Source organism: Ornithodoros turicata, chromosome 7 (genome assembly GCF_037126465.1).
Source record: "Ornithodoros turicata isolate Travis chromosome 7, ASM3712646v1, whole genome shotgun sequence".
NCBI classification, from domain to species: domain Eukaryota; kingdom Metazoa; phylum Arthropoda; class Arachnida; order Ixodida; family Argasidae; genus Ornithodoros; species Ornithodoros turicata.
Genome location: NC_088207.1, coordinates 47,799,896 through 47,824,735, shown reverse-complemented (window position 1 = coordinate 47,824,735; position 24,840 = coordinate 47,799,896).

The following is a 24,840-nucleotide window of genomic DNA, read 5'->3' as shown; positions in this document are numbered from 1 at the left end:
CTGTCCTCTCTCCATCTCTCTACCTCTGTACGCCGCTCATAGCCGCAGTTGCTTCGTAGCGCTAACACGGAATAAAAAAAGAATCAGATGACACACTTGGTTACTCCACAGGAACCATCGAGCTTTACCCGCGCTTCCATTGAGGGATGGTTAAAATTAACGGACCTCAACCAGAAAACAACGGGCTGCGCAGTGTCCTTCGATGTGCTTCGTTCACTTCCGGTATTGCATGACAGAGAGTAAGGAAAACTTTTTTGTGTGTGCAGCAGGCGACAATAAATACACAAAACAGCACGTGTCTAGTCGAGGCGACCGGCTGCCTGAGCAGCGAGAGCGTTCAGCATACACACAGGACCATTGCAGTATGAAGGGGGGGGAGGTTGGGAACCGTTCGTGTCGTTCATGGTACGGTGACTGATCCGTATCGTGTGCACGCGAACAAATTACATGGTGCTTGACAACAACAGCCTGCGTGCAGTTACACTCCCCTCCTCCTGCAATGGGGCCACTCGAATGCCTCCGTCGAGCACAGCGGGGCGTCCGACGTTGACTCGCTGCAAAAATTCTGCGGTGTCACTCGGAGTATCATTTCCGATATTATGCGTGCTGTGGTTTCTTGGTCTTTCTTGCTTTGATGCGAGCGGTCATAGCAACGGCGTATTATTGCGTTGGGATATCAAGGGTATACAAATGAGATTTTTTTTGGTATTGTACCTCAGTGTTGTATGTCAGGCCTTTGCCGTAACCGATAGTTGTTTCGGTATCGAAGTGCGGACCGCGATTTATTTATTTTTATTTATTTATTTACTCGTTCAGGGGTACAAAGTTTGGGTCAGTTTGTACAGAAAGAGGTCCCATAGTTAATGCTTGTTCTGGGACCTCAAGTTATTATCTGATTTTGTTAGCAGCTCTATATGGTAAATGTATATGTTAGGTAGGTCAATCGTAAGAAAACAACAACAACAAATATACAGTGATATTAGCGTACTGCATATACAGTAGGAATAGTTAAATTATTACATTAGAAACATACTGTATACATAGTGATATATGCGGATCCTTATACATACGTATACCTCGTAAACATATAGCTTTCACATATATGTAGTTTATGAAGAGATAACTGACAGATACATAACTATATATACATATATATATATATATACAAACAGGTCAGTAGAAAAAAAAAGTCAGATGTTAAATGGCGCCAAAAAGCATTTAAAAACAGCGATACCTTTTTAAATCGGCATCGGAAAAGTATTTGCGTTGCAACTTGACGGTAACGCGGTCTCCGTATCGTTACCAATACCGGTACTTCTATAGGGCCCCACCCTTTCTTCACCGCTCATATCTATTTGTTTTATTCATTGTCACTGGTCCGCCTGGAGCGGACCTGTGACTATAGGGCAGTCTTTCGAACGTTCACCGTGTATTCAAAAAAGTGAACGCAGCAGCAATTCCCTCTAAGTGCCTCCGCGGAAAGTCCGTTCACTGTCTCTGCACAGACACGCGTACACGAAAGCGCAATAGGATGACAGACAAAAACTATGAGCGCCAGCTATTGCTAAAAGTCAACTAACGTATCTAAACTGTGCAATAAATATACAGTTTTTTTTTTTTTTTTTTTTTTGTTACAAAACTGTCTTCTCCGAAACGGGGTACTCGCGTAAGCGAGATTTCGATGTTGCGGATTTCATGCAACTTCGTATTTTCAACAAAAGTACCGCGTTGACTTTTTTAGTGACGATATAGCGGTACTTGGCTACTTTTTACTCAACTAACGAGTAGCGGTGTGGCGATATCACATAGTTCGGTATCGGATACAACACTGGCTTCCGCTGGTCGTATATGCGTGAAGCGGCCGGTGCGGGTTCAGTGTAGAAACGAAAGGAAGGACCAATGAAACGTGATGCACGTAGCATTGAAGCGATGTCAATGTCAGCTTTTCTGCACTATACAACCACCAGTGGAGTTCGCCGTTATATAGTGAAGTGAATGATTTCGATATGAATGCACTTTCGGATGAATTGTGCACGAGCGCGGTCCGTTAATTTCAAGACTGTGCATTTGGAACTGTCAGAAGAGCATTTCTATTTTGCCAACGAAAAGGAAAGGTAAGGTAGAAAACAGCAAACAAGGAAATGGCATTGCTATTTGTCTGGCGGACGAGCGCAGCGCATTGAGCACGCAGGAGCAGTCACGAGTAAGTTACTACAAAAATGTAACCAAGTCACAGTTAGCCTGCAAAAATAGTAACTGAGCTACAGTTTCAGTCACGCTCTTTGAAACGCAACTAGTTACTAGTAACTAGAAGGGAAAGCCACGTGTTCAGTCAGCACCGATTTTTCCTTTTTTAGCAGTGTCAATGGAGAGTTTTACCAGACTTCTACAAATCTTATCTCTCAATCTCCCGCAGTCCAGATAGTTTCCCCCTTCGCGTCGATCTGCTGTATCTGTAAGTGTCTCTGCCATGATTTATTTCTGTGTTGATTTGTTCGGATAAGGATCTTGACGATTGTGATCTCAAGCACTTACGCGAAGTTCTACGCGACGTCCAAGTTCTGCTCCAGTTCTTATTCCGTATGTGGCTTCTCAAAGCCTGTGCGTCCACGCAAGTGGATCTATATATGGCAATGAACTGTTCCTGTGGTCTGTATCGTCGGGACTTTTGTTCACAGACACCACGCGATGTCGATTGCGACAGCTGATAATCAAGCCCCTGTGGGCTCAAAAGCGTCGGGTGCGAATCGTTTCGTGGACACCTGCTTTTAAACTGCGTTGCCTCCATAGGCATGGAAAAACAACATATACATAATACTCCAGTGCTGTTTCTGGCCTTGTAGTCAAAGCATGTCCTGGTGGACCATTCACTGCTCTGTGCCCGAAAGTCATTGTATGGGTGCTGTGCTCTGTAGGACCTGTACGTGTGCGCTGTTTCGGTGTTGAGTTTCTGGACGTAAATTGAATGGCGAGAGGAGCTGACGTCGGTCGTTTGTTTTTGGGTAGTGTGAATTCGCCGAACAGTTCCGAAAGTGAAGAGGGGTTAAGTTACAGTTGAATGAAGCGATACGAAAACATTATCGTGTTCCGATGGTGAGCGAAGCCAAGCGAAAGTGCAGAACAGTGAGCTTTCTCGTGTCATTCTCATTTCGCAATATAATTCAACTATACACAAACAAACGAAGACAGTTCAGCTTTTCCCCACGGACACGATGCATGATGTTGTTGTTGTGTTCGTTTGTTTTTTCTCCCGATTTAATGCTGTCCATCTTTCATGCTTATGTGTTTGTTAGGATCTCTATACACGGGTGTATGCGACATCGGAATTGGGTGAATGATGTTCATCTCTCGGCAGCTTGGACGTTCCTATAATGACTTTGTTTTGCTAGATCAGGAAAAAGGTTATGTGAAGACAAAGAACCGACAACGGCGCTTTGTACTATAATTAGCACTATGACTTCGATTACGATTTGCCTATTCATCGGACTTTGGGAACCGCCACTAACCGCCAAAAAGTCACTCAAAAAGTAGTGCCGGTAAGTGAAATTAAGTTTACACGCTTTAACAACTCGCTTGATTTAATAGCGCCATACGAAGCTTTCGTGAAAATTGTTGGCTCCCAATCATTTTAAGAATCACAAGACGCAATGTCGTAATAATAATATGGTACCGTTCGCTTTGGACACATGCCCAAATAACTAGTTTGTATTAATTTGTAGATAAAGTATATTAATTCAGGGTGTAGTCCGAGGCTCCCCTCAGGAAAGGGCGTAGTTCGGAAATCCTATACGTACATGCTATAGGAACTGTAACATAAGTCAGACGCTCCATTTGTGAGATATGCTATTGCCTTTCTGCATGGTACACAAGAGTGATTCAGAACATCATAATTATGATCAAGCGATACAGCTTGGTCTCGCGAGAATGCCCAAGTTATCAGATCCCCATTGTGAGCAACTCCAAGATAACGAACCCTCTTATGATGCAAAACACATTCATTGACTGGGGGTAACTTTTCTATCCGGATTTGCTTTGTGCAAAATATTGTGATATTGGAGTTTTCAAAAGTTACTGTCGTATTTTATGTTCCATCTGATCAGTGTCAATCTACATGCTTGTGTCTTTAAGTAGAGAGTCTTCTCAATAGACTTTTTTCTGATCCACGTATGGGCTCTGCCTTTTTGTATCCGGACTACGTTTTGTGTAGGTATACAGAGATGAAAATATGCAGAATGTAGGAGTTAAATGGAAAAGAAAATACCAAGATACTGTCATCGCTAGAGGATCAGAACACAGTGATATATGCATGCAAGAAACACCAAAAGAGAACACAGAATAATATATAGGGATATAGAGAAAACCATATTTTTCTTTCGTTTCCAATTCCAATTCCACACACTCCTATATAACGGCAACATAGAGGTTCGCGCTTTCGATTTCTATCTATGGGATCTCTTCATGTGAAATCATCTATGTATGCATGAATGAAAGAACATCGTATAGATTCCCGCAGCTGTCTGGCTTGTTCGACGACTGTCATGTATTTCAATCTTGCAGAAATGTATGTTTGCTAGCGGCCTATACGAGTGAAGTATAGGAAAAGGAAATCTAAACAACGCACGGCGTCGGAAAGGAAGTATCTTGGACACCGTGCAGAACATTTTAAGGTAGAATACATATACGGCGTAATACAGGTACCTTGATTGCGGTACTTACGGAAGCAACTCTGAAATGATTTACTGCTGCCATGCGAAAAACTGATACGGAGCCATGACGTGAGAACGCGTTTTAATCTCTGATAATCATTCAAAATCGTATTGTACGCGCAATAATGAACCTTCATTGCTGATGAACATTTTCTTTAATTTTGCGGGAGTATAACACACCTTAATAGGCAATTGAATTGTCTTTCCCTATTATTTTTCTTCGCCAACATCAACATTATTAATTTTCTTTTTTTTTTCTTTCGCTCATAGCACTTTATGGCCGCGTCTGTGAGAGATATGAAAACTGCCCCGATAAGTTGTGCACTGTTTAATGACGATGTCTGTAACGACAACATGATGGAACACACACAGACAAGTTGATCGTGCACTCCCGGCCGAGGACGGCCTATATACTTGGGACTCTTCGGTCCGGGGCAGGGAAGTGACACGATCTTGGGTCGGCACGGACAGTGTGTCTCAGCGAGACATCAGTGTTCCACGGTGACAACGCCACCCGAGGAGGCCGGAGTGCAAGCCAGAAAGTACATATATACAAAGGGAAATTAGCCGAAGCTCTGTGGCTGCACGTGTGGCAGCTCAGGAAAGGACCCGTTTTGGCCTCGGCATTTACTACGAGAAACTCTACCGGCTCCACAAAGGCGTATCAGTGACGCATTACTTCAATCTGCGAAAATTAAAAACAGTAATGATGTCGAAAATTACCGCGAACCTAGAAGCTGTATCGGGGCGATCAAATTATCCATACAATATTTCCTTCTTATAATCAGCGATAATGCGTTATCCAGTGTTGATTATAATCATCCATTGTTTCAGACACACACAGTACGTATGACAAAATGACGTTACCGAAACGTTTGCAAAGAAGTCGTACTTCTCATGTGTATACCTTTATAGCACTTTGTTAGAAGTAATATCAAAGCTGCGCGGCAGTTATGGGGCCAGAAAAAAAAAAAAAAAATGAATGCGTTAGACCGGACGAGGTTAGAGACACATATTCAAACACCTCGTATTATCGTATTCACATATTGAATCACGCGGTAGCGAGCTTTTCAACCGTTTCTGCCTTGCAGTTGAGAAATATCTATAATTTACCTGAGTGGCGGTGGACCATTACACTTTTCTTCCTTTGTCGCAAGGGACAACAAAAGGAGGGAGCAAATGGTCCTGCGCTTTGAATCTCGTTTCCAGATTTACCGTCAGTGCTTCTAACGCACGTATCTGTGAGTCGGATGGCTTGTAAAAATGTGCACATCGGAATGTTGTGGCTTCTATTGGAGAGCCTTTCGCAAATACTGCTCGAACACCACCGTCATTTCAAATGAATGTTATGTGCGTGGGAAACCATATGTATTGTGGAGAATGGCAATACAGGACTTATTCTCCACGAGGAAACCCCAGGTGATGATATAATGTATCCTTGTTCTCCATATTCTCCTGATCTCCACGTTCTCCTTATCGTGGCTGTGAAGTGTATTACAGATCAGTAAAAGCATGGTTATAGGATCAAGTGAAACGTCACGCCTTTACCTAAGCACTGACGATGCGGAATGTTTGAGCGCCTGCACTCTTAAAAATGAACTTCACCGCATAGCATGCTCCTAGCCAATCTCGAAGGATATCGTTATCTTCCCCTGATTTGTTGAAAACTGGAGGCGTACGGTTTTTTGTGACAATTATGAACAGCATAAGTGTCACAAAAAAGGCGTACGACTCCCGTTTTCAACAAATCAGGGCAGATAACGATATCATTCGAGATAATGGTTGGCTAGGACCGTGCTATATCCGGTGAAGTTCATTCTTAAGAGTGATAGGCGTTGCAGGAATGTCGTATAACACTGAGACCAGCTGTCTTCCTTGCGAACTCCATGTGACTGGGTACTCTTCACAAAAAATAACAAAATAAAGTTGATTTATAGAAAAAATAAAAATATTGAGACAAAAAAAAAAGCTATTACTCGCATGCTTTATCACACTAGATATACATCATGCGAAAGATCAGCACACGCACACGCTTCTAAATGTATATATTGAGGCATCATACGAATTTCTCCCGGAGTATGCAACCTTCCCTACCTTGCATGGCCTCGCCTCATGCATTCAGAATTATATCAGCGTCCGGATAAGGTGCGCGCCCTTTTTGAGGGCAGCTCAGCACAGCCAGTGAACGTGAACGAGGTATTTCCAAGCCGAACACCCACCATGGACCTTAACGAATCGCCGTGAACAAAAACTTGTTTGTTGTTGCTTCTTTATTCCCGGCTACCTTTCATTGAAGCCTCCCTTATACGTATAGGGCCTTGTCCTCTTCTCTCTCTATCTTTTCTCTTTATCTTTTTTTTTATCAGGAGAGCCGAAAATGAAGATTCATAGTGCGGATCTTTCCGTGGGGACTGGGGAGAAGTCGTGCTCGCTGTACCCCCTCCCCTCTGAGAAATCCCTCCTCTTGTGAGCATGTCCATGTGCTTCAGAACCGTGTATTTAGATCCTATTTATTTTGCTTTGGAATAACGAAACCGTGACCTTTCGAGGGCAAGTTGTTGCAATCATGGCCTCCGGGAGGCAGGCGAACCAACCAGACCAATCCTCTCGTTGCTTTCTTTTTTAAGTACTTTTCTTATTCGTTGGATGATGGCTATACGAAGCCTACATGCACAGATTCCACACCTTCAACTTTATTTTGGTGCTTTTGGTGCGAATGAAAAATGGTCTGGCAATTCACGTCGCGAACTCTTCGGCGATATGTCCGGTATACCCGGGCTATATAGGCCTAAGGGCTAAATGGGCTGACAATCGGGGTGCGTGCCGTAAAGTTTGAGAGAAGGCATCGAGTAATGTGTGGAAGGATGTAAGACCCCTGAAATCACCCATATTGCGCATGAAAAAAAAGTGTATTAGGTGCCTTACGAGCATATTTCGCTTGAAGCGGCTGCTCCGCAATAATTGGTCTTTCCGGGACTCGCTGTCTTCCGAGAATTCGAAGACAAAACGTATAGCATGGGTTACTTCGATGAATTGTATGTGTGCATGCGCAGTAATTTTTTTTTACCGTTTTAATTTGTTATCGTTTATTTTTATGTTTAATTTTTATAGTTTACCTTTCATCGTTTTAAAGGAGTGTCTTTGTGAAGGGACACCCTTTTCCATTCTATTACCTCAACAACAACAATAAAAAATGGAGAAGTGATCATGACATGGGATGTTTCAACTGTATAATATATATAAAGAAAAATTATTACATTAACCTGATGATATGTACAGTGTAAGCAGTGAATAACAGTGGTATATACCACTGTTATTCACTCATGGTTAATAACATACAACGAATGACAGTGGTATATACGGAGAAACCAGTTGATAACATATAATGAATAACAGTGGTATATATACAGAGAAACCAGTTAATAGCATATAATGAATGACAGATAAAAAGAGACCGCGAACAACAGTGCATACAATGAAACAGTGAAGAACATCACATACAATGAGACCAGTGAAACTATGAGGAAGAAAACCTGTACAGTGCTAAAATCGTGAAGAGAGAGAACTAAGAAGGAAAGATAAGATTTGATGTTTGATGTATACTAGCAGTGCTTTGCAAGTAGGTGTTCGCCAAACATCCCATCGGAAATATCACACCCCTGAAATACTGTTTTTCTGTGGTATATTCGTGTATTAGCGGTATATAAGCGTATAAAGTGTGCACATGAAAGAACTGATGTTCTGAGGCTGGAACGTATAAAGTGTATTGGTGTGACCTTCGAAGCATCAATAAAGCGCAACATCCTTTTCATGCGAACTACATGTGCCGGTTTCCACGATTTGCTAATGCGCGTCTGCAACACAATTTCCCACCACAAAGGCATATGACAGTTGAGGAAGCAACGGAGTACCCGTACATATATGTCTCCATTGACATACCAATATGTGTTTTCCGAGTTTCAGACGGCGGTTGTGAGTGAGCAACGCGCACTGAAAGTTGCTTTGAAGATGACCAGTGTTATTTATAGGTACGCGTGGAGCCTGTTAGGAACAGGGGCTGAAGGTGTGGAAAAGTTATTATACGCGGATTTTCCCCGTTTTTGCGAAAAGCAATCAGCGGTGTACCAGCTTGACAATTGTGTAAGAGAACGAGGAAGCGGAAGGAGGAAAGGGGGAGATATCAAAAGAAGGGGTCGGGAAAGAGTTGTTCGAATGTATACAGGAGAAAGAAATGCGGCTGGAGATTCTCATGTACGAGGGTTCGAACGTCACAGAGAATATACTTTAAAAAAGCTATATGAAAATGGGGTGGAGAAGAATAGAAAGATGACATCCTAGAATGAGTTCCCTTACTTATGCAACCAGAGTTATTTGTGGGACATTTGAAACTGACTGTCAGACAGGGGCGGGAAGAAAGGCCTGTCCCTCTGACACTTGATCCCAGGTTCGAGTCCCGGCACCAACTGCCCCAATAGCACAACATCTTTGCCCAATATTGGACCAATACTGGCAATGTCGGCCCAATATCGGACCAAGATTGGACCAATATTGGACCAGCTTTGCCAATATCGGACCAAGATTCGACCAATATTAGACCAGTATTACCAATATCGGACCAAGATTCGACCAATATTGGACCAGCATTGCCAATATCGGACCAATATTGGACCACCATTGCCAATATCGGACCAAGATTGGACCAATATTGGGCCAGTATTGCCAATATCGGTCTAATATCGGTCTAATGTTGTGCTGCTTGGGTTTTGTGGAAAACAGGACAGCGGGTAGGAGTGACAATGTTTAATGGCTGAAATAACAGAAGAATGGTGAAAGATGAAAGTCATTGAAAAACATCAGTTTCTCTCTTGTTCAGAAGAATGGTGTCACGAGATTATGGCGGCTTCGTCGTCATCACAAAGATTTAACAGGCTGCCCGCCGTGGAAAGCGTTAACGTGCGGATCGCCGACTAATGCTGGTGTCGCTGACGATATGAGTACGAATAACGCCGTGCAGCGGTGAATCTTGCAGCAATGGCGGAGCTTTTGGCATTAGTTGGGATTCCGCTGGCTTCCAATGTCGGATTTCACTGATGACGGTGTTCATCAGTGCCATCTCCTAGAAGCCTTCAGACAATGTCTATTTCTAGCCGTATACTGATAGATCTGCCATGCGCAATAATCGTGGCCTGTTTCTAAGGCGAGGTGTCAGAGCGACAAACCTATCATTCGTGGCAATATGCACTCTTAAAAATGAACTTCACCGCATAGCACGCTCCTAGCCAACAATAATCTCGAATGATATCGTTATCTGCCCTGATTTGTTGAAAACAGGGGGCGTACGCCTTTTTTGTGACACTTATGCTGTTCATAATTGTCACAAAAAAGGCATACGCCTCCCGTTTTCAACAAATCAGGGCAGATAACGATATCATTCGAGATTATGGTTGGCTAGGAGCGTGCTATGCGGTGAAGTTCATTTTTAAGAGTGTGATTGGCGCACGGCGTGCTATGCGGTGAAGTTTTGTTTTTAGAGTGTGGTTTCTGATTGCAAATAGCTTAATATATTCCGAGAGCACCAATACCGCGTACGAGAGCAGTTACTCCATACTCTAAAAACAAAACTTCACCGCATAGCACGCTGTGCGCCAACCATATTGCCACGAATGATAGGCTTGTCGCTCTGATTCGAAGAGAGAACATCCCCATCTTTTTCTTTATCACATCACCAGCACCATCGAAGAGTGAAGAACTCGTAGGCCTTTTTGTGTCAATTTGAACATACGATAATTGACAAAAAGGCGTACCCCCCTCTCTCTCTCTACGAATCAGAAGCGATAAGCGTATCACTCGTGGCAATGTTTGGTGCACAGCGTGCTCTGCACTCTAAAAACAGAACTTCACCGCATAGCACGTAGTACACCAATCATTTGCGCGAACGATAAGGTTATCGCTTTTCATTTGAGGAGAGAGGGAGGCGTACGCCTTTTTGTGACAATAAACCATATGCCCAAATTGCCACAAAAAGGCGTACGCCCCCTTCTCTCCTCGAATCGGAAGCGATAACCCTATCATTCGTGGCAATGGTTGGCGCACAGCGTGCTATGCATGAAGTTCCTTTTTCTCCTTTTTTTTAACTGTCCAAGAATGGCTTGAATTTCGGAAAACGAAGAAAGAAGGAAGAAAAATCTGAAATGAGCTGCCCGCCGCTCCTCGGCAATTTAATTTCTAAAATCAATTCAACTGGAGTTCAGCTCTTTAAGACAGCGACTTTTTGTTCCAGACTTTTTGTTCCATGCTGTAGAATCACAGCTTCAGCACATGGCACGCTCCTCTATAGCCAATGATCACTCTGAATTATATCGTTAGCTCTCACATGGTTCGTTTAAAAGCAGAGCCCTATACGCCTTTTGTGTGACGTTTATGCGATTATACCTATTGTCACAAAAAGACGTATGCGCCGCTCTCTCCTCAATAACCGTATCATATCGACGTAATGATTGGCGTCTGAGCAGAATACATTTTTACAGTGGCAGGGATTCTTCCCTTCATAATCTTTCGCCTCCCGGTGACCCTTGCGGAAGGTAATGTCCGATGTTAGCTTTTTGTTTCCTGCCGTCTCTCGTCCTTTCCATTCATACGGTTTTATGTATTGGTTGTTTATTTACCTGGTTTCAAATAGGCATGTTTGGACTGACAGCATTGGCTAAGGTTAATATATCCACAAATTTTCCCCTTCGCATACACTGTTAAAGCACAACTTCACCACATAGCACGCTCCGAGCCAACCACCATTCCGAATGGTACACTCTTAAAAATGAACTTCACGGCATAGCACGCTCCTAGCCAACCATTATCTCGAATGATATCGTTATCTGCCCTGATTTGTTGAAAACGGAAGGCGTACGCCTTTTTTGTGACAATTATGAACAACATAAGTGTCACAAAAAAGGCGTACGCCTCCCATTTTCAACAAATCAGGGCAGATTACGATATCATTCGAGATGATGAGTGGCTAGGAGCGTACTATGCGGTGAAGTTCATATTTAAGAGTGTAGCATTGTGTGTCCTGATTTGTTGAAAGTGGAAGGCGGCGCCTATCTGGGACACATTATGCATATCCCAAATAGGCGCCTCCCCCTGTTTTGAACAAACCCGGACACAGAATGATATCATTCGAAATGGTGGTTGGCTAGGAACGTGCTATGCGGTGAAGTTCTGTTTTAACAGTGTACAAACCCTACAGGGCCAAGCTGAATAAGTATGACGTAGACGGACACAGCGCTGTGCCCTTGACAACCTCAGACAGGGAGTCACGTTCACTGTTTCCTATCACGAGGCCGTCCGCCACCCACAGTCCAACTACACAACAGACTACTTGTGTATTCATCTCAGGACCGTTGAAGGAACGACTTCACCGAACGCCTTCAGATGACGAATGGACGTACTCTGCCGTCCTGCATAGATAACGCTATGTCCACGACGTTATACCCGGGACCGCATGCGCCTGGGGCTTTGCGCGCGCTATAAAAGATAGCAGTGGGAATGAACCACGAAAGGCGAGTACGTAGTACCCCAGAGGAAACGCTGCATGCTGTGTACCCTGCATACCAAGCAGGAATCTGAGGGCCGAACTTCCTCCTTTCACCTGCACACGTTGGCTCGCCAAGAGAACCTGGACGTAAATCTACTCTCGCCAAGGAGGTCAACATCTCCGCCTCAGGCCACCCAGTTTGTGTAGCCAATCAACGGGAAGAGGAAGGTGTCAGGAAACTTGGCATTGGTTAAAGGAAGCCGACTGCTTGCTAATGGGGCGTGGCTTTGTACCGGAGGTGTGCTCCTGCGGTGAGAACGTGCTTCGAGACGAGGTTGATTTTTTTTCTTCTTTACTTGATTCGCCAACTGAAACAGATGGTGCGTACGTATTGGCCGCTCTCGAGAGACATTTCTTGGAAGAAAAGGGTTAAAATGGCGGAATAAACGAAGCAGCAAGCGCAAAAAGCGGGTCGAGCTCACTGCCGCGTTGCGACAGTGGAGCACGTGCTGGAAGAACCGTGGGACGGGTTAGGGTTAAACGTGGAACAGGCTACAAAATAAGCTGTATGCAAATGGATGCTGCGCGTCTTGATTGGCGTTAAATGTGATTTCTGCAGGTATTTGTTGTGGAAATCACGTGCAGCAAATGGCCCCATTGCATGTGTTTGGTTACGGTCATCAGTATGATATATCTCTCTTATATACACGGAAATGCCAGAAAATCAGGCGGTCAAGATTATGCATAACATGCGTGTCTGCGTGTATATATGAGTATGTTAAATATATTCGGCACAGAAATACGCTAAATCTGACATTCTGTAGCCCGTTCGAGCGACTCGTTTGCCTCAGCTGCAGTGAATATACGTTGAGCTGAATAGTTTCCTTAAGCTTCGGCTTCACGAGGTTCGTTACTGCTTGTTATTTTCAAATTGGTGCATTTTTCCTGCGACCACAAAAAAGTTGAAGATAGTTCTGTGGGCGTCGTATACATATAGTGCGCTCTGTTCCTGTTTATGTGCATAGAATGTTTAAACTATACACCCCCTGGAGCCTATACCCATGCAGTTCCATAGGCATTCAAAACCTGCTGTAGGACGCAAACCACTCATAGCTGATTAATTGATGGCGTGAAAGGTAAATTAACTTAATTACGTGGTATAGCGAAGTTAATTTATCTATACCAACCAACGTAAGTGTACTGGGGTAGCCAGTTCTGCTTCGTCGAAACTCACATCCCCATTTTTTTCTTTATCACATCACATTACATCACTAAGGGAGAAAATCGCAGTGCCCTTAAGTCATCTAGACTTTCGTCCATTCACTATGACAGGGTCCGTTGTCAAATCCAGCTCGCCAGCGCCATGCCCTAAAAGCACTGAATATGTTTCTGGACAACGAATTATTCAGGTTCTCACTGTATATGGAGTTCATCATTATAAGAAGGTGAGGTTCAATAAGGTTGATTAAAATTCCGAACTCTACCTCACTTACTGCGGGTGGTGCAGGTCCTCTGCTCTGTATGTGTGTTGTGCGACCTTCGCGTGGCACGTGCAAGCACGCAACAACTGATTAAAAATGGCTGCTCCGCTTCAGGTTTGCACTGGGGAGGAGTAATGGTCAGTCATCCGTCTCCTTATGAGCGAAGGGGGAAAACCCAGTGACATTTACAGTTGCATGAAAGCACGGTATGGTAGTTCCTGCATATCACTGCCGCAGGTGCATGAATGCGCGCGTAAGTTCGCATGAAGCAACACAAATGTGCTGGACTCTCCACGACCTGATAGCCCGCGCAGTGCTGGGGCGGCCGAAGCTATATAGCGAATCACCTTTTATGGGAATCATTAGTGTGCAATTGCTGTACATTGAATGCCTATAGGGGATCGACAAACAGTGTACAACGAAACATGCTGTAATGGACGGCGTATACTTGAAGCCCGCCACCAGAACATAAGGTCGTGGACTGCTCGCAAAGAGTACTTCAACTCAACTTCAACATTATGTACTTTAACAATCCGTGATCATCGATTTGACTGTCTTCCACACCCGCCATATTCGCCTGATCTCGAGCCATCGGAATATCATATATTCGGCGGTCTCAAGGAGGATCTTGGATGCTGGAAGGTCTGGTTCCGACGAAGACATCAAGCAAGCGCGGTGCATGAATGTCTATACGCACCCGACCCATAAGACACCCTCTTCTCTGCTGAAATACAGGCGCTCCCCAAACGATGGCACACCTGCACTGAAAAGCTGAGGGACTACGTATAGAAAAATGATACATTGTTTCCCAGAATATTCATGTTCATTGTTCTTCAGTACAATATTTAAGGTTACTTATTGAACTCTCGTGTCTTCACCAACTTATAACAAGTAATTGGTCAGAATAGAGAGCTGAGAAGCACCCCACTCATTTTCTTGTTTGTTAACTGGTACATAATTTTTGAAGCCCCTCCACGCCTCCTGCAGATCTTAAAGTTTCCCAACGTATGTATACTGTATGCAAGATACGCGTTGCGCATTAAATACCGTACGTGTGACCACATGGACAATAGAACTTCCGATATAGTCAATGTGCTGGGTGTAGGGGAACGCAAGAAGAAAGATGCGGCGTTATCAGCACTCGTCAACTTCATAGTGAGCAGTGATATGGAATCTGTATTTTAGGACCGCATTCTAGGCATGTGTCTTCGAGTTCCACATTCCTGTATAGTTTCTCGCAATTGATTTCACTTCTAGGGGACGCAGCTACGCATGTGCACACACAGTTCGGTGACCGGGAGGGGTGATGTTTTTCTATTTTTATCTTTTCATCTTTCTTTTTCCTTTTTGTGGGGTTCGTCAATTCAGGGGATATTTGTGGAAGGAGCAGAATGCGTCAGGTGACGAAAAATCTTCCCTTTTATATATATATATATATTCAAACTCAAACGTGTGACTGGCTATAGCACATCAACATGTACGTGTTCCACTATCTCCTATATATAGGATTTTTGTGGAACAAACATCGCGTTTTAGAATCCTGGTAGCGAGATCTCACCAGGCACCCTAAGCATGCAGGGGAGTATAGCCGGCCCATCAATGTAGAGTTGGTTCAATATCTCCATATTTTTCTTTCTTAAACCACGCATCCAACCAACCAACGTGTCTGTGTATACTGTACAGCATGAGACGGCTTCTGCTATATATACTTTCAAATGCCAAAGAGACCGGCTCGCCGAACAACATATTGTTGCGCGAAGTTACGGGCTCTTACTCATCACAATTAACTGAAAACACACTATACTTTCTTTCCTAAGTACGTGACAGTTATGCTGGTGGCTTCATGACCGATTGGATTCTAATTGCTCGCTTATCTCCCGCGCTAATTTAATAGAACAAACGTTCTCGAACTCTTGGGATATCTGCGAGATGACGCGTGTAACCTACACAGCAGCACTTATCTGCATATCACGTTTACTGAGGATGGAATGCGACATCGATAATACTGCCTCGCAGCAACAGCCGACAGGTAACGTAATTGCCTTACGCAATCCGCAACTGCGGAGTCCTAATGCATAGTTAATGACGAGCAAGCAATTCCAGAATTAAGAAACGCAATGAAATATGAACTGCGCGTTACGAAACATGCGGTTCGTGAATTACCAGCTACCAAAGCAGCATGTACATGATGCAGGCAACAGTGTGGGACGATATTTGTGCTTGCGTATAGACTATACTGAAGTTTATTCTCTGCCTAATGCATTGAAAGAAGCATATAGCTCGGGACTTGCGGCTGGAAAATGTTTTTACACCACAAACAGACATGAAGCTTGGAACAATAGACACATTCATCCGAGGTGCGCTCTTTCTTTATTCTTTCAGTCCAAGTCCTTTTGCACCATATTAAAAAAAAAAAAAAAAAAGACGAGCCCAGCATATGATGCTATCGATGCATATATGCAACATCGTTCTTTGTAATCATAACATGGACAGTATACGAGGACTTATGCAAGCTAAAGTAAGCTTGATGGAGGCAGGACTTTAGGGTAGAAAGCCTCTTATACATGCAGTTACAATTGCCAGGAAAGGTACGAATTTTGTCCGCCCTGTTCCCCCCACAAGACATACAGGGTGGTCATAAGGCACAAATATAATTCCTTTAGTCCTAACTCGTACTTTTTCTATGCCTTGTCGTCTAACAATGTACGCTCGAACTTCTAAGCATAGTAAACTGCATGCAAAGTCCACTACGTAAACGTAACACGCTCCTATAGCTATACACTCTTAAAAATGAACTTCACCACATAGCACGGTCCTAGCCATAGATTAATTGAGAAGTTACCTGTCAAAAAGAACTCGTTACAAGTTAAGTTACCGTGTGAAAAATGTAACTAAGTTAATAACGAAGTTCTTCAGCCTGAAACGTAACTCGCAGTTACTGAGTTACTTAAAAAAAAGAACGAGTTACTTCCAATTAAGTTACTTCGGACACAAAATAGCATTACGCAGGGGCAGCGCGCGTGAGCAGTTGAGTTAGACCCTGGGTTGCCTACGGTGGGGTGCAACACGCTTAGATCGTTTTCGTTTATGTCCAACAATAGACCTCTCCCTGTTTGTAAACAAATGACGTCATAGTGTTCGACAGCGCCACAAATTTGGTAGAATTGAACTACGTTCGAAGCTAGAGGTGAACAAGGTCACACCCGAAAGCCACGATCTTGAGGGGATTACGATATGGTCCCTTAAAGGGACGCGACCCTCGGTCCTGCTTTTCTTTCAGTGGGAGGCAGCGAACAAGTGCCAGTTCGTGGAACCCACTCCCTGTGGGCGCACAATGGTTCAGCTTCATTTCAATGGCAGCGGTTCTTACTTCCTGAATAAAATACTGTCATTGATTGAATATCACGTTTTATGGCAAAAAATGCCATGAAGGAACCGGAGAGAAAGGAAGAAAATATGTGGACATGAGTGAAAAGAGAGTTAAAAATAATTTGGAACTTAACTTAAGTTACTTTGGCAAAGTTACCTGAAAAAGGAACGAGTTCCTCTGCAAGTTATCACTGCGCAAAAGTACCGAGTTAAGTTACAAGTTACCAAAAAAAGGAACTTAGTTACAGTAACGAGTTACTTGTAACGAGTTACCTCGAACTCTGGTCCTAGCCATGCAACCATCGTCCCGAATGACAGCGCTCTCGCCCCCGATTTGTTGAAAACAGGGGCGGAGCGTATTTTGTGCCATTATGTACGGCACAAAATAGGCTCCTCCTCTCGTTTTCAACAAATCGGGGTCGAGAGCGTTGTCATTCGGGACGGTGGTTGGCTAGGAGCGTGCCATATGGTGAAGTTCATTTTTAAGAGTGTAGGTTATTAGTTCGAATGATAATGTCGATCCCTCTACTGGTTTGTTGAAAATGGAAGGCGTACAACATCTCGGGACATATTGTGTTTTTCCTTTCGTTCTTTAATGGTTCGCACTGAGGCATACACGTCTTTCCCTCACAGTCTCAACGGTACACCCTTAAAACGGGAACTTCGCCGCGTAACACGATCCTACACACCAAAAACAGAACTTCACTGCACAGCACGCTATGCGCCAACCATTGCCGCGAATGACTCTAAAAACAGAGAGGCCGGGGGAGGATGTCATTCGGGATTGTGGTTGGCTAAAAGCGTGCTATGTGGTGGAGTTCTGTTTTTAGAATTGCCTCTGATTCGAAGAGAGAGGGGTGGGTACACCTTTTTGTGTCAATTATCATATATCCCAATTTTCACAAAGGGGCGTACGCCCCCCTTTAGAATCAGAGGCGTTAACCCTATCATTCGTGGGAATGGTTGACGCACAACGTGCTATGCGGTGAAGTTCTGTTTTTAGGATGTATGCAGTTACGTTAATTGTCACAAAAAGGCGTACTCCCCACGCTTTCCACAAATCAGGAGTGATAACGGTATCATTCCATGGAATTATGTGCCTTCATCGTGTCTAAGACAGTATCGTTATGTGCCATGATTGTCCTTGATTCCTTGATTGTCGTTGAGCATGTCGTGTGGCTAATTTTAATGTTCTTAGAGTGCAACAAATAAACCTGCGTAAAAGCATATTACGCGCTGAGAAAGTCAACATCGTTTGAGAAGTAGCCAAATCGCGCAGCAGATATGCAGCAAAAGTTGATGTCCCTTTGAAGCAAACGTATAACTGTGGCTCAAAATGAAAAGGCGCAGAGTCACGCTGAATTCCGTTCAGGATGGCCTGTGGCGTGCGCCTAACAATTTGCACAAATCTTCGCCGAAGCGGCTTCCGTAGCGTGATGTGCACTATCTGTGTATGTATAAACGGGAACCATGTTTCACTCCGTGCGTGAAGAAGAAGAAGAAAAAGAAAGTAGAAAAACAAAGAAAAACAATGCCGAGCTATTTCTCGCTGCATAAGTGCTTATGTAGTTCCAGAAGTATTTTTCTAATCGATACGGCCTTTATTGGAAATCCATTTGCTTGTTCGCTCTTCGTGAAACGCATGCGTAGACAGCATCCAGCTCGCTCGTTTTTATTTTATTATTTTATTAATATTTGATTTTTATCAGATATGCGTTCTCCTTCATGCAGTGTACCAAAGCCGATGACGAGGATGGAGATGATGCGCTTGAAAAGCGTCAGCCGTCAGACGCTTACGATGTCAGGGCAAAATTCATTGGAAACACGAGAAAAAAAATCAAGATTTCCAAACAAAAATTATGTCAACCGCACGGGACACAAGTGTCAAGCGTCAACAGATTTTTGTTGATGTTGTCAGAGCATTAAGTGTTGACCAAAGAGCGTGGTGGGTAGCACGGCACGTCACTGATGCCAACGGAGCTTGGTTCTAGTCAAGTCGTCAAATACAGGGCATACTTATTGTTAATAGAGTCACTAAATAAGCTTATTTAGTGACTCTAGTTGTTATAGACAAGGAGCTAATATGAGATAAGAAAATTCACTCTCTCAGAAAAAAAAGAAAATTAATAAAAAATAAAGAACTAATTGTAGTCATTTTAGGGAGTAACCATAACCATTCGTCTCCTTCGGGACTATAGATGCACGGAAGCTTATGCGAGATTTAGGGACTATTTGCATTGCTGGGGAGTAAAATTCAGGATCAGGAGACTAAAATATGGGGAGTAATCTCAATCTAGGATTCTTTATTGCGTGCTAGCGCCGCGAAGCAACTGTGGCTATGTGAGGCGTGCAGATGTGGACAGATGGAGAGAGGACAGCACGAAGGAGTGGGGGGACAGGAGGGCTCTACCTTTTGTTGTTCTGGTTGCGTTACGAAGTTTTTGTAGTACTTTTTAGTATTTTGTATTTAGTATTTAGTTTTGTATTTAGTAGTATGTTTGTAGCCTCTTTAAAATCTAGCTACAAATCGAATGAGAATGATTTTCAAGACACATACGCTCTCACTGAGCATGTATCCGATTATACTGTATACTCTCCCATTTCATGGCACTCGTATGACGAGACTATATATACGGAGCATAGCCCAAGGGTATACATCTTCATTTTTCTCTCTCTTTTGTTGTTGTTGTTGCAGGGCCCGGATCCGGCGCACGGGATGCTGGGAGTTGAAAGAATGTGACTGTTCCGGAAGTGTCTCCGCGTGTGCTGTGGCGCTGCCTGTGCTGCGGGGTCTCCTGCTCTGTTATTACGGATCTTGCGGGGCGCCAGCAGATGCGTGTTGTACATCTGCCTGTCCTCGCTTCCTTTTCATATTCCGGTGAAATGCCCTCGTATTAGTGTTCGTCGATCCGTGAAGAAGACGCTTGGAATTCGAACCCATAGTGAACTGTTACATGAAACGGTTACATGAAGGGGTAATGTAAACTGAAATGGTGAAAGGCGCGATAGAACGATGTGTTGTTGTTGTTGTTGTTGTTAAACTGGGGTCGACTTTTAAACGTACCTGCGTGCGTTTCTAAGTGGTTGTGCTTCTTATGAATGTTGGAGGGATGCCCTTGTACGCAATCAGCAAGACTGAAACTGGCTAAAAACATAATTTCACAGCATTAGCACGCCCTGCTCCAACCAGCGCATTAATGTTTTTACACCTTTCAGAAAGGGGGGGGGGGGCTTGATAAAAGGGCGTTCTTGCAAATAAGCACCTTTTTTTATCCAGCAGGATAAATTGAAAGCTGAATTAGCAATTTTCAAGAATGTATTTATGAAACACCCGCCTGCAACAGTGTTTTAAATTGAACATACACCACCCCACGAAATGAAGTTTCTGTTGAATATGTCCTTTAAATGGTGCTTTTTGTAGAATACGCCGTTTCGAAAGGTGTTTTATAAAAACACCTTTCTGAACTGTGCGAAACTTACAACACAAAGGTGTATACTATCTATGAAAAAAAAAGTACATCCGAAAGGATAGAAAAAATACTGTGAGTGCAGCACCGTATGATAGTTATCGCTTGAGATTTCAAGCGATAGAGCGGGACGTACGCCTTTTTGAGGCAATTAACAAATATCTGAATAGTCACAAAAAGGGCGCACGCCTCTCATTTCCTACAAATCAGGAAACAGACCGATATCCTTCTGCATGGCTGTTAATTCCGACTTTGTTATTCGATCAAGTTCTGTTTTTTAGAGTGAACATGAAAGCGTATATACTAACAGGATACAGAAATGTTTGTTACGCTCAGACTCGTGTAACGGAAACGCCAGGAAAAAAACGAAACTTTTCTTAAATTCGGCGTTAGCGCCGCGAATCAACTGTGGCTATGAGCGGCGTACAGATGTGGACAGATGGAGATAGGACAGCAGGAAGCAGTGGGGAACAGGGGGGATAGTATGCGTCCTGGACCGACTTCAGGGGGAAATGTGCCGACATTTCTCTGGAAAGTCTTCGGAAAACCCAGGAAAAACCTCAGACAGCACAGCCGGTGGTAGGATTCGAACCCACTACCTCTCAGTCTTCAGCAAGACCTTGGCTATACCACCAACGAGCGCCTTAACCCTCTCGACCACGCCGCTGGTACAACGACATTAATTTTTCACGTTGTTATTTGACGAAGGCGCGGAAAAAGTGACCGCAAATGAGAGCAGGTGTGCGAACAAGGTCATCGTATATGATTGCCGATTGCATCTGGCGCTAGCACAACCGCACGCATCAAAACAACAGCGCGGTTACTTACAACTAAAGAATGTCTACGTGGGCCACGCGGCAAAATAAGGAGAAGTCAAGCGATCAAATTGCGATGGCGCGCCATTATATAGGAACAGGAACCGAATGCAGGGACCGTCCGAGAAGTCCCGCAGGAGCAACGACATCCGACCTGGGTGAGCAGCTTCAGAATAAAGTATTCATGGTTTACTGAGCATCACATACACGAACACACCTTCACGTTTTTGTTCAAGTGGGGAGGAAAATTAATTAGGATATACAGCGAGCATTCATCCAGTGAGAGCGTGACACAAAAGCCCACTCAAGTGACAGTCTGTCAACACTTTTCTTTGGTGTCTCATTTCATATAGAGAAGCTGCCATTGAGACGATGTCTTTGTCGACGACCAGCCTCTGAGGCGCAGCGTATATACGGAAGACTTTTAATAATGGTTGGGGGGAGACGACGAAGGACGCCTAACTACCAATTAGAAAGTCTTTTCGATTAAAGCGCGACCATTCGAAAGATAAGCAAATTAACTGCACAGTTGAGACGAGGCGGACTTAAGGAGGTAACCATCAGATACTTCATATAGGATATACTCTACCAGAGACGCACCAGAAAAAAGAAAAAAAAAAGAAAAAGAATGCGCGGTACCATCTTTGCACTCTTAAAGTGGACTTCACGGCATAACACGCTCCTAGACGAGCACCACCCCGAACGAGATGCGTACGCCTTTTTGTGGCACTTATATTGTGACGTTAATTGCCATATAAAGGTGCATGCCCTTTCCAAGAGGGAAGGGGAAAGATGATGGTGGTACAGGAGAGGGAGAGGATGTGATCCCTCATTCGGGATTCGGATTGTCCAGCAGGACTACACCCATCACAGAAAACATGCGAACATTCCCATTGGAGACCACAGTGAAAAGGCTGCGAGAACATACGCAAAGACACAGATACCGCAGCTCAATGGCTGTATTATAAAGAATATGTTTACCAGCTAACCATGCCATTGTCCCAGCTGTGGACGGCTGTTGCGCTAAACGAGTATATGCGCGTGCGGACGCGAAGAACGACATCGGGGCGAATCCTGCTCCGCGCAACTAGCTCCGAGGGCTGCATGCAGATGGCGCAAGATTCGCATGTGGCGCAAGAAGTTCGGTACGCTGAAGCGGTCTGGCAAACGAACTGCCGGAATTAAGTGAAACGAATTTGTGTGAAGTGGTGTGTAACACACGTCATCTTAAACCATATGTTCTCACAATGGGTGGACACCGTAAGTTGTCTTAGAGCAATAAAGTTAAAGAAATAGAATGGGAAAGCGAAAATGATTATTTTCTAAAGTGCTTGATCTGCAAATTGGAAAAACAAAAAATAAAAAACAAAGCAAGTGAGGAAGAAGCATTCGGATAAAGCAACAACAACACAGGGTGAGACTGATACGGGCACGTACTGCACCTACGGTACACTAACGCAGTTGAGGTCAAGTGAAATGCATTTGAGAGACACTCAATTTCCTCGCTCATCGTCACTACATGAATTTGTTGTTGTCGTTATTTGTCTTTTTATTTCAAAAACAGGGTGCAAGAAAAGGAAGACAGGACAACAAATAAAAAGAAAGTCACACTTCGTGGAAGCCTTTCTCTCTCTCTCTTTTTTTTTTCTTCTTTTACGCAGAGCACGAGTTAGACCCATATGCAGTGATTCGGCGTGTGCAACAGAAAGCGGCACACGTGCGCATTAAGCCTAACTGGCCGTAAAGAACAAAGCGAGTATATCGGCGCTCCATTTGGCCCATCTAATGATGTTCCTCTCTCTCGGGCATAATGACAGGGTCAGTCCGTGTAGAGCCCAACAGAGACCCCACCGCCTTTTCGCTCCTCGAATTCCAAGTCGGACGACTTCGGACCTGTTTCTCGGCAGTGGGACGTTCACTGGGCACAGCGCGCCGAGATCTTGTGCGAGTAACATTTGCGCGCAGCCCCAAATTATATACATGCGCGGAAAACGTCGATCAGTTTCGACCAACGGTAGCACAAGGGTTGAAGCGGTTCAAATATAATGTTGAGAGAAAATGGAGGTGACACAGTCTGTTTATTATCGGGCCAGCACGTATTGGGCAGCACGGGCAGGTCGGGGCTGGGGTGTCGATGGCCATGGCAGCAGCAGGTCGGTCGGGGCGAGCCAGCACCTCCACCAAATGTTAAGGCGGTGCATCACCACCGACGCTCTATGGGAATCCCCATATATTTTTCAACTCCCGTAGCGCCGCGAAAATTTGGTTGATCTCCGTGCAACTGCTTTTAAATGGAAGAGGATGCTTAGATCTAGTGCCTGATCGAAGCAGATTTTGCGTTTTAGACTCAGAAATTTTTATATCGTCGTCGAAAGGTTTGGGAAAAGCTATATTTCGAGATTCCGCTCGCTTACAAAATAGAGCCGCCCAAAATCGAAAATCTGGCCCGATCACGCACTAGAAAAACATATCAAGAACCAATACCACCAAAAAGATTTCATCTATGTTAAGCTGTTGACTCGGCACACGAGTTTTTGTCATGTATGGTCATCCGTGGAGTACGCCGCTTCAGAATGGGCAGCGCAGTGCTGCCATCTCCCATGGAGGGTATCGTCACAAGACACAACAATTTGAGCGCTGGAAATGCTATACCGCTGCACGTGCAGGTGGACGACGAGGCCGACGTTGACTGTGACTCAGTTGACTGTGACTGTGACGGAGGTGACTCAGTCTGTTTATTATCGGGCCAGCACGAGAGGAAGAGACCGCCACCCGTGCCAGAGAACGTCTTCGTCCTCTCACGCTCGCCTATTACCCGTGACAATATGAAGAATAACGTTCACGTAAGCTCAAACCGAGGATCGTAATGCACATTTGTCGATGCGAATACGTGCAATCATATTCTTCGACCTCTGTATCTTTTCTTTTTTTGCTATTGCGATTCTCGCACATCTGACTGATGAGTTTCGCTTGTGAAAGAAGGTTTTTCACATAACAGGGGGGCGGCATCTCTGCCCATACACCATAATTCAAATTATTTATCATTCATTATCACCGTTCATTATCAAAAATTATCATCATATATCTAGGCAGAAATAAGTGCGCTCTAAACTAAAAGGAATAAACTACCAAGGGAGCAATCACACCGTTTAGTCCTTCAGTTTGCAATTACTCTCCATTTTAGTTCCCTGACCTTAAGGTACACTTCCCAGAAGTGCAAAATACTGTCCCTAATCCGTTCGCATAAACTTGCCGCCTGCATCTAGTCTCCAAAAGGGGTAAAATAGCTCCCTTCTCCGCTTTGGAGAGTGGGCAAAATTTCGACGCCGATGCACATTGTGGGTACCAGTTTTTCAGCGTGCATTCGTATCGAAATATAGCAACTGCAAAACATCAATAAACAACAATAAATTATTGCTGTGTCTGAGCACTTGCGTGTGTCGTCTTCTGTGTCCGTGTCTCTCGGTCTTC